Genomic DNA, 9,168 nt, shown 5'->3' with positions numbered 1-9,168 from the left:
TACAAGAAACGCATATTACAGTTCAAGATCAAAAATACTTGATAAACTCCAAACTAGGAATACATTTTATATCTTCAACGCTGCAAAAAAAGAATGGTGTGGTTATCTATGTAAATAAGAAATTTACGGCTAAAGTTATAGAAATAGATGAAGATGGTAGGTTTGTAGCAATTGAATTATTTACAACAAATGGCCAAATTCTTTTGATCGGAATTTATGCTCCCAATCAACAACAGGATCATTTTTATAAAATGTTACATACCAAAATACTGCAATGGGACTATAGATCTATTTTAATTATGGGAGACTGGAATGGAGTAATTGATTCTAAATTAGATAAAAGGAGTTTGGCGAAGTCCAGGATCAGGTTACCTCAGACTTTTTTTGATATGAAAGAAGATTTGGAATTAAAAGATATTTGGAGAATACACAATCCAACAGAACTGGATTATACTTTCTTCTCAGATAGACATAGATCCTTCTCTAGGATTGATTTCATTTTGTTGTCAGATGATTTACTTGTTAAGACAAAAAGAACAAAGATTTTTCCAAGAACTTTGACTGACCATAGCCCAGTATGGATAGAAATTGAGATAGATAAGACTGAGAGACGCTCTTGGAGATTAAATGAGAACTTGTTTAGATATGAAAAAAATACAATAGAACTTAAGAAACACTTAAAAGAATTCTTTGAAATAAATCTGAATAAAGGTACCCCAATAGAAATTGTGTGGGATGCAAGCAAAGCATATATGAGAGGGGTGCTTATTTACATGAACTCTAAACATAGATTGATTCGACAAAAGAAAAGATCTGAATTGGAAGCAGAAATAAAGAATAAAGAACAGTTACTTATTAAAAATCCAACAGATGAAAGAACACGTGGTGCTATAAAACTCTTGAAAGACCAATTTCAAATGCTTATGGCGGAACAAGTTGCAACAAACTTAAAATATGCGAAGCATAATACATTTTGCAATGCTAATAAACCGGGCAGATGGTTGGCCTACACATTGAGGAAAAAACAGAGTATACGGACTATTGATAGTATTGATATTGGAGGGAAAGAAATTTTTCAACAAAAATTAATTAAAGAAGCTTTTGTGGACTATTATTCTAAACTATACGCTAAAGAGGAGGTGCAGAATGGACTTATAGAAAAATACTTAGATGATAAAAGAGTTACAAAAATTACTGATCAACAAAAGGAAAGAATGAATTATCCTATAACAGAGGAGGAGATAATAGTAGCAATTAAACAATTAAAAACAGCCAAAGCTCCTGGAACGGATGGTCTGACAGCAGTGTATTATAAAACTTTGCAAGCTGAAATGGTGGAACAACTCAGAGATCTATTTCGTAATATTCAACAAGGGGGTAAAATACCCCCATCATGGACAACAGCCTTTATATCTTTGATACCAAAAGAGCAAGCCGGTCCTAAAAAACCAGAGAATTATAGACCAATTTCTCTTCTGAATACAGACTATAAAATTTATGCGAAGGTATTAGCCAACAGGTTGATGCCAGTAATTCAAAAAGTGATTCATGATGATCAAGCGGGATTTATCGAGGGCAGATACATGAAGGATAATGTGAGGCAAGTAATAGACTTATTGGAATATCTTGAGAAGAATAAACAGATCCCTGCAGTGCTGGTTTTCTTGGATGCAGAGAAGGCCTTTGATAGAGTGGACTGGAATTTTCTACTAAAGACTTTAAAAAAAACTTTGGGGATCAATTTATACAGGCGATCTCAGCAATTTATCAAGAGCAAAAGGCACAGATTATTATTAATGGAAGTTTGACAACAGAGTTTAAAATTGAAAAAGGAACAAGACAGGGATGTCCGTTGTCCCCACTTTTATTTATTTTAACCCTAGAAGTCTTGTTAAACACAATACGGGACTCTAATATCTTGAAAGGTATAATGATAAGGCAAGAGGATTACAGAATAAAAGCATTTGCAGACGATCTGGTTGTTACCCTAGCACAACCAATGGAATCAATCATCCTGATGAAGGACATTATACAAGACTATGGTAAAGTTTCAGGTTTTAGACTGAATCAAAAAAAGACGAAAATGATAGTCAAAAACATGACACAAGATCATAAACACGAGCTTGAAAGGAGGGCAGGTTTTGAGATTGTACCTAAGGTAAAATATCTAGGAGTTCAGGTTGCAGAATCAAACATGAAATTGTTTCAAAATAATTATGAGGTGTTGTGGCGAGAGGTGCAGAAAGACATGGAGACTTGGAAAAAATTGCAGCTGTCTCTACTTGGAAGAATAGCAGCAGTTAAGATGAACATTTTGCCAAGATTTCTCTTTTTGTTTCAAATGATTCCGGTGCTTAAAAGCGACAAACAACTGAAAGTGTGGCAAACTGGAGTGAATAAGTTTGTCTGGAACGAGAAAAAGCCGAGAGTGAAATTGAAAATTATGCAAGATGTTCCAGAAAGGGGAGGTCTTAAACTTCCAAACCTACAGTTATATTATGATGCAGCAGCTCTGACTTTAACAAGTGATTGGTTTGGAAGGAAAAAGGCCGGAATACTGAATATAGAAAGTTTTGATCTTGAATTTGGATGGCATGCCTACTTATTTTATGACGACAAAGTTGATAAAGTATTTAAAAGCCATATACTTAGAGATTCTTTGATGAGAGTTTGGAAGAAGCACCGATTCAAATGGGATTATAAAATATCGCTATGGCTGGATCTTGGTCATATTTTGTGGAATACAAATATAATGTCACTCGGGGGGTTTTTATACAAAGAGGTTCTTTTTACAGATGCGGGCAGATGGCAGCTGAAGACACTACAAACATTGTTGGCCGAAGGGATTAATTTAACTTGGCTACAATATAATCAACTACAATCGAGATGGAAAGAGGACCAAAAAACTGGTATTATGTTGCATGAGGAAGAATTGGTTAGACATATAAAAGAGAAAGGTCCAATGCATATTAAAAGGCTTTATAATGTTTTGCTAGAAAGGGATTCAGAAACTGAATTAGTTAAAGATTGTATGATTAAGTGGGCTCAAAATTTTGAAGAACCAGTGATGTTGGAAACATGGGAAAAAATCTGGGTTCAGAATGTTAAATTTACACAGTCTCAGAATTTGAGGGAAAATTTCTATAAAATGTTTTATAGATGGCATTTAGATCCCAAAAAGTTGTCGTGTATGTACCCTAATGTTCAGCCAAAATGTTGGAGATGTGATTGTTTAGATGCTACATATTATCATGTTTGGTGGACCTGTAGGAAAGTTAAGGCTTTTTGGATAAAAATTTGGTGGGTCATGCAGAATGTTTTGAAGAAAAAAATTCAATTTTCTCCACAACTGTTTTTATTGGGTATAGTTAAGGGTTTTACATTGGGTGAAACAAAACTGATATTGTATATCAGTGGTCCCCAACCCCCGGTCTGCGGACCGGTGCCGGGCCGTGGAGTACCTGGCACCGGGCCGCCGGCCGCTGCAGCGCAAGGGCTCCTGGGCCGTGCGCAAAGGCTCCGCAAAGGCTCCTGGGCCGGCACCGGGCCGCCGGCCGCTGCAGCACAAAGGATCCTGGGAAGAGAGCGGTCCGCGGCGATGAAAAGGTTGGTGACCGCTGTTGTATATGATAACAGCAGCAAGATTGTTGATAGGTAAATACTGGAAAAACGAAGCTTTGCCCACTATTGAGGAATGGACTTTGAAGATGGCCAGTTTTGCAGAGATGGCGAAGATTTCAGCATATTTAAAAGACTGTTCACAAGAGACTTATGAATGGGAATGGAAAAAGTGGATAGAATATATTCAGAACAAATATCAAACTAGGAAGTATCAAATAGCTTTCATTTGAAAATAATCTATTAGAAATATTTTAATGTAATGAAGAGGGGGGAAAAAAATTATAAGGGGGAGGGAGGGGTTCAAGTTTTATACAAGTTTTATACTAACGGGGGTTTCTTTACTTGATATGACTATATTGTGTGGAAGTCCGGGGGGGAGGGGAGGGTTAGGGAGGGTTAGGGAGGTTGGGAAGATCGGGGTGGGTGTTGGGGGGGGGAAAAGGGGTGAAAATGTAACTGTAAAACTTTTGCAATAAAAAAAAAAAGAGACTGCGTTGTGATACATCAGTGTGATTTTTGTTAAGTAAATAGTTTAATTCCTCAGCATGCTTTCTTTGTTCCTCAGAAAGCGAAGACCCCATCACTTACAGAAACCTTTAAAAGGTTGAAGATACCACACGGGTTGAAGGTGCACCAAATCTTGCCGGATGAAGTAGGGGTCCCTTTTCAAGCGCCACTTGTAGATACCACACACACACAAAGGTTGAGGATGTATGTGGTAACTTTATTGTCTTACATAGTGACATTATATAGTTTGTTACTTTCAAGTTACAGTGTACTTGGCAGAATATCATTGGCTCACAGAATCTTCCAGGTAACTTAAATCATAGGTTAATCATTACTGCTGGCTTAAGCACTTCTAATATTTGGCTATAATTAAAATCTAACACACATCCCAGTTCCTCTCCTCCTGTTCCTCTTGTTTACAGAATTAGGGTCTTATCTTCTAATGTAATTTCCTGGCGCTTATGAGCAAGTAACCTTCCTTATCTGAGGTTTGCCATCCAAGACAGGAAAATCCCTGCACATATGCAGATTGTGGATTCCTACAGGAGGGAGGGCAAATATATGTTAAAATAAAAATAAAAAGAATATTAGTATAAAATAATTTATATACATATATAAAAGAAAAAACAATCCTACTATCAAAAGACTAGGTGGGAGTGAAAAAAGCCTCCCGCCATTTTGCTTTGGCATCACACAGTCCTCCATGTCAACTTCCCAGGAGGGAAAGCTAGAGGAGGCCTGTTTTTGAGTATTACTCGCAACCTGTGTGGAGTTCTCTAAGAACAAACTGGTAATGGACAAAGCCCTACCTTAAGCACAAGCAGAGCAGGGAATCTTGCTTAAATAATACTTCAAGCAGAAGCTTTTGTTGGCCTTTAGGGGAGGCCTACCCAGAAAGATTTTCAGCTTCTTAACCCCTGTAGTTGTAGAGCGGGTAAAGGTCTGCATATGTTGGCATGGGATTAGACTGAAAGCTAAAGCTTAGAATTTAGAAACTGATAATGTATCAAAGCTTGCTAACTGCTGAATTGGGTATTTCCTTATTTTACTTACCATGCTTTTCATTTTCAATTTAAAAAAGCCAGCATTTACTTTCAGATGAAGTGTTAATTTGTTTAATGACCACAGCGATTGCTTAATAACCAAAAATAAATATATATACAACCAAAAAAAGTTGTAAAACCATTTTATGACTGTCAGGACTTATGGTCTGGAAGCATAGGCTCCATTATGGTCGTAAGTTGCATGCTACCTATATAAATGAATGAATAAACCTATTGGATTGTTGCTTCCTGAAATTCTTGTGTTGCTGGCTAATTTGCAAGATGGATACCAAAGTAGAATGATGTTAAAGCAGACACCATGGCTAGAAAAAACAGCATCAGGTGTATTTAAATTGCCCCCATTAACTTACAGCACCAGGGGCCCTTCCTTAATTGCCAGAGTGAGCCCAAGTGGCAGCCTCTGGAATTTGGAATTCAACTCATAAAGGGGTTGCTCTTGTTGGGAGCTTTTAAAACCCTGCAGCCTTTCTCTTCCCTGAGCCATTTAGTTTAGGCACCAGTAAGGGAAGGTTACACATTAATGACGATTAAGTATCAGGTGCTTTTGGGCATCTGCTATAGCAAAAGAGGAAAATAATTAATTGGGATTTGAATAAAAACCTTGTTAGTTATCTCATAACCTGCAGGAGTAAATGGGAAGACCTAGCTTGTCTTAAGCAGCCTCTTTTCCAGGTGATATTGAAAAATGGAGGTCAAATGCAAGGCAAGTGCATAGCATCTAATTGGATTTGCATACAAATGTATGGTATTCTGTTTCTAAATGCAACATTTCAAATGGTGAATGGAATCAGGGGTGTCAAATTCAAGGTCCGCAGGCCGGATCCAGCCCATGGGGTGCAAGGCCGCCCTGGAAACAGCAAAAGAAGGCCAGGTGTTATGTGTTCAATAAGTCTCCCAAGGGAGGCAGCAAAGGGTCCACTTGCTCTCTTTGAACACTTGTAATATGTGGCTAGAAAAGAAAAATTCGTCTGAGCTACTTCTCCCATGTGGAGATCATCTCTGTCAACAAACAAATGTATGCTGTGTTGCTGCGGTGCCTATTTTGTCATCAATACTTCAATTGTGTTATACCTTATGCCACCAGGCTTGAAATTTTGAGTTTGGACAAGCTAGAACTACGCCACCTACAGTCCGACCTAACCGTAGTACACAAAATTATCCACTACAACAGCGGTTCTCAAGCTGGGGGTCGCGACCCCTTTAGGGGTCGAACGGCCATTTCACAGGGGTCGCCAAAGCCCTCTCTCGCCCCCCCCCATGCCTTCACTCAACCTCACCCTCTGCCTCTGTTGGATTGCCATTCGCTGTTCGCTTACCCCGCCCGCTGTTCGCTTACCCCGCCCACTCTATTGCTGCCTCCTGAGTCCCAGCTGATGGCTAGAGGGAAACAAACCGTTTAAATTCTTGCCGTGGGGCTTCAAAGGGCTGCCCTACATCTGATCAGTGTTAAAAGAAAACAAATGAGAAGACCAGTGCCTGCAAAAATAGAAAAAAACAGCCCCTTTCAGCTTCAGCATAGGTTAATTACCATAAGTAGATTTGATCAGCCTCCGGACTCTCAGCTGATTTGCTCTCAGCTGTTTTGTGGAGGGCTCTGTTAGCTGCAAAGAGAGGAGGAGATTTTTTTTCCCCTAGCTATGCTAAAAAAACGAAACTGAAAGTAAAGCAGGGTCTTTGTTGCAAGTGACAAAATGAGGCAGACAGATATTTCTTTTTCTTTTTCCTCACCAAAAAAGGTAGGTGCAAAACTGCAAACAATGGGAAATTTAGGGCAAAAGAAGAGGTTCAAGATTTTAAAACACAAAAGAAAAAAAGCTCTATTTAACTAGGGAATTGTAATAATTGAGATATTATTAATTGTATATTGTGTTGAAAGCAGAAATGGTTAAATTGTGGTTTGGAGGAATATATGGGGGAAATTATTTGGTTTATTATTATTGGTAAATATAATTAATTGATTTGTAAGAAATTGGATTGCATGGGAATAATTGGAATATTCATGTTCATATTGATTGATATACAAAAAAAGATAGTTATATAACTAATTGATTTATATTAAAATGTTGAATTTGTATTAAACAACTGTATTACATAATTACATAATTAACCAATGTGAGGATGGATATAAAAATAGATGACAATGGAAAGAGGTATAATATAGAATAGAAGGGAAAAATTGAATGTGATTAAGATTAGAGATGAGGATGAAGGGTAATATTGGTTTTTTACAAAAATAGATGAGGAATAAATATGACAAAAAGGAAATATAGAAATTGTAAATTTAATTGAAATGACTAGACACTGGTTAAATTTGTGAACCGGCCAAATACTCTGTTCAAAGAAAATACATTGTATGTTTGTATGTGTGTTTCTAATTATTGCTATTTATTCATATTTGTTCTCTTTTATTCTTTAAAGTTTAACAATTCATTCTTTATCTTAATATCTTTATATTTGTTTGGGGTTGGTTTTCTTCCCTTTCATCTTTTTTATTGTACAGCAATGTTTCTCCTCAAACCTACCACCTCTCTCTTTTCTTTCCTTCTTACTTTCTCTTCCTCCCCCTCTTCTTCTCCTTCCTACTTCCTCTTCCTTTCTCCTTCTCCTCCTCTCTTCTTCCCTTTCTTACCCTCAATCCTACTCTAATTTCCCTTCCCTTCCTTCATCCCTCTCTATTGCTGTATCCTTTTATGCATATGGACTACTCAGAGGGCTGAAAAAGTTATTTTTGACTGGTCCTCGCACTTTTGACCAGTCCTCGAACTTATGACTGTCCTCACATTTTATGTTTTTGCCCTATCTTGTCACCATGGTGAAGAGAAGCAGTTGTGAAATGAGTGACACGGTTGTTAAGAATGCTGCACGGGCATAAATGTGAGGATGGTCATTAGTGTGAGGACCAGTCAAAAGTGCGAGGATCTGTCAGAAATGACTTTTTTCAGTCCTCTGAGTAGTCCCTATACACATAGCCATGGCCACCCGGTCACATGACCAGCTAGGCACGCCCACCCAGTCACATGACCTCCAAGCCACGCCCACAGAACCGATAGTAAAAAAATTTAGAACCCACCCCTGGTTGGGGGTCACCACAACATGAGGAACTGTATTAATGGGTCGCGGCATTAGGAAGGTTGAGAACCACTGCGCTACAACATACTACCTGTCAATGACTACTTCAGCTTCAACCACAATAATACACGAGCACACAATAGATACAAACTCAATGTAAACCGCTCCAAACTCGATTGCAGAAAATGCGACTTCAGCAAGAGTGGTCAATGCCTAGAATGCACTACCTGACTCTGTTTGATTCTGTCCCTACTATGGAGAAGTAACCTATTTAGTTCTTCTTGAAACTTCATGTCCTTCATTCTATTGATTATGACTTTCTTTGCTTGGTCAAAGCCTAGGGACATTAAGAATACCGGTCAGAGCCCATAAGAGCCCAGCTTGTGGTCTATCGCCTATTTCCAGGGGGAAGGAAAGTTATCAGTCAACACTAGCGGGGACAGTCCAGGGGTGAAATGCTCCAGGTTCGGACCAGATCACCTGATCCGGTAGAGATGGCGGCGGTGGTTCGGAGAACCGGTAGCAAAAATCCCTGCCCCCCCCCCCACCATGCCCACCTGAGCCGCACAATCATAAGAGGTTTTTTTTTTACTTTTAAAAGCATTTTTTCTACAACCTCTTCGGCCGAAAAATGCTTTTAAAAGTAAAAAAAAAAGCCTCTGATGATCATGTGGCTCAACCCTTTTTTTCTTTTAAATGCCTCTGACGATCCAAGCTGAGTTGCCTCATAGGCAGAGACTTTTTTTCTTTTAAATGCCTCTGCCGATCAGGCAACTCAGCTTGGATTGTCAGAGGCATTTAAATTAAAAAAAACCCTTTTTTTCTTTTAAATGCCTCTGACGATCCAAGCTGAGTTGCCCGATCGGCAGAGGCTTTTTCTTTTTTTTTAAGCCTCTGAAGTTCGCAG

The sequence above is a fragment of the Pantherophis guttatus genome, chromosome 2 (assembly GCF_059756535.1).
Source record: "Pantherophis guttatus breed Tessera chromosome 2, ASM5975653v1, whole genome shotgun sequence".
In the NCBI taxonomy this organism is placed as follows: domain Eukaryota; kingdom Metazoa; phylum Chordata; class Lepidosauria; order Squamata; family Colubridae; genus Pantherophis; species Pantherophis guttatus.
The sequence above is the reverse complement of the archived record's forward strand: the minus strand, read 5'-3'. Positions refer to the sequence as shown.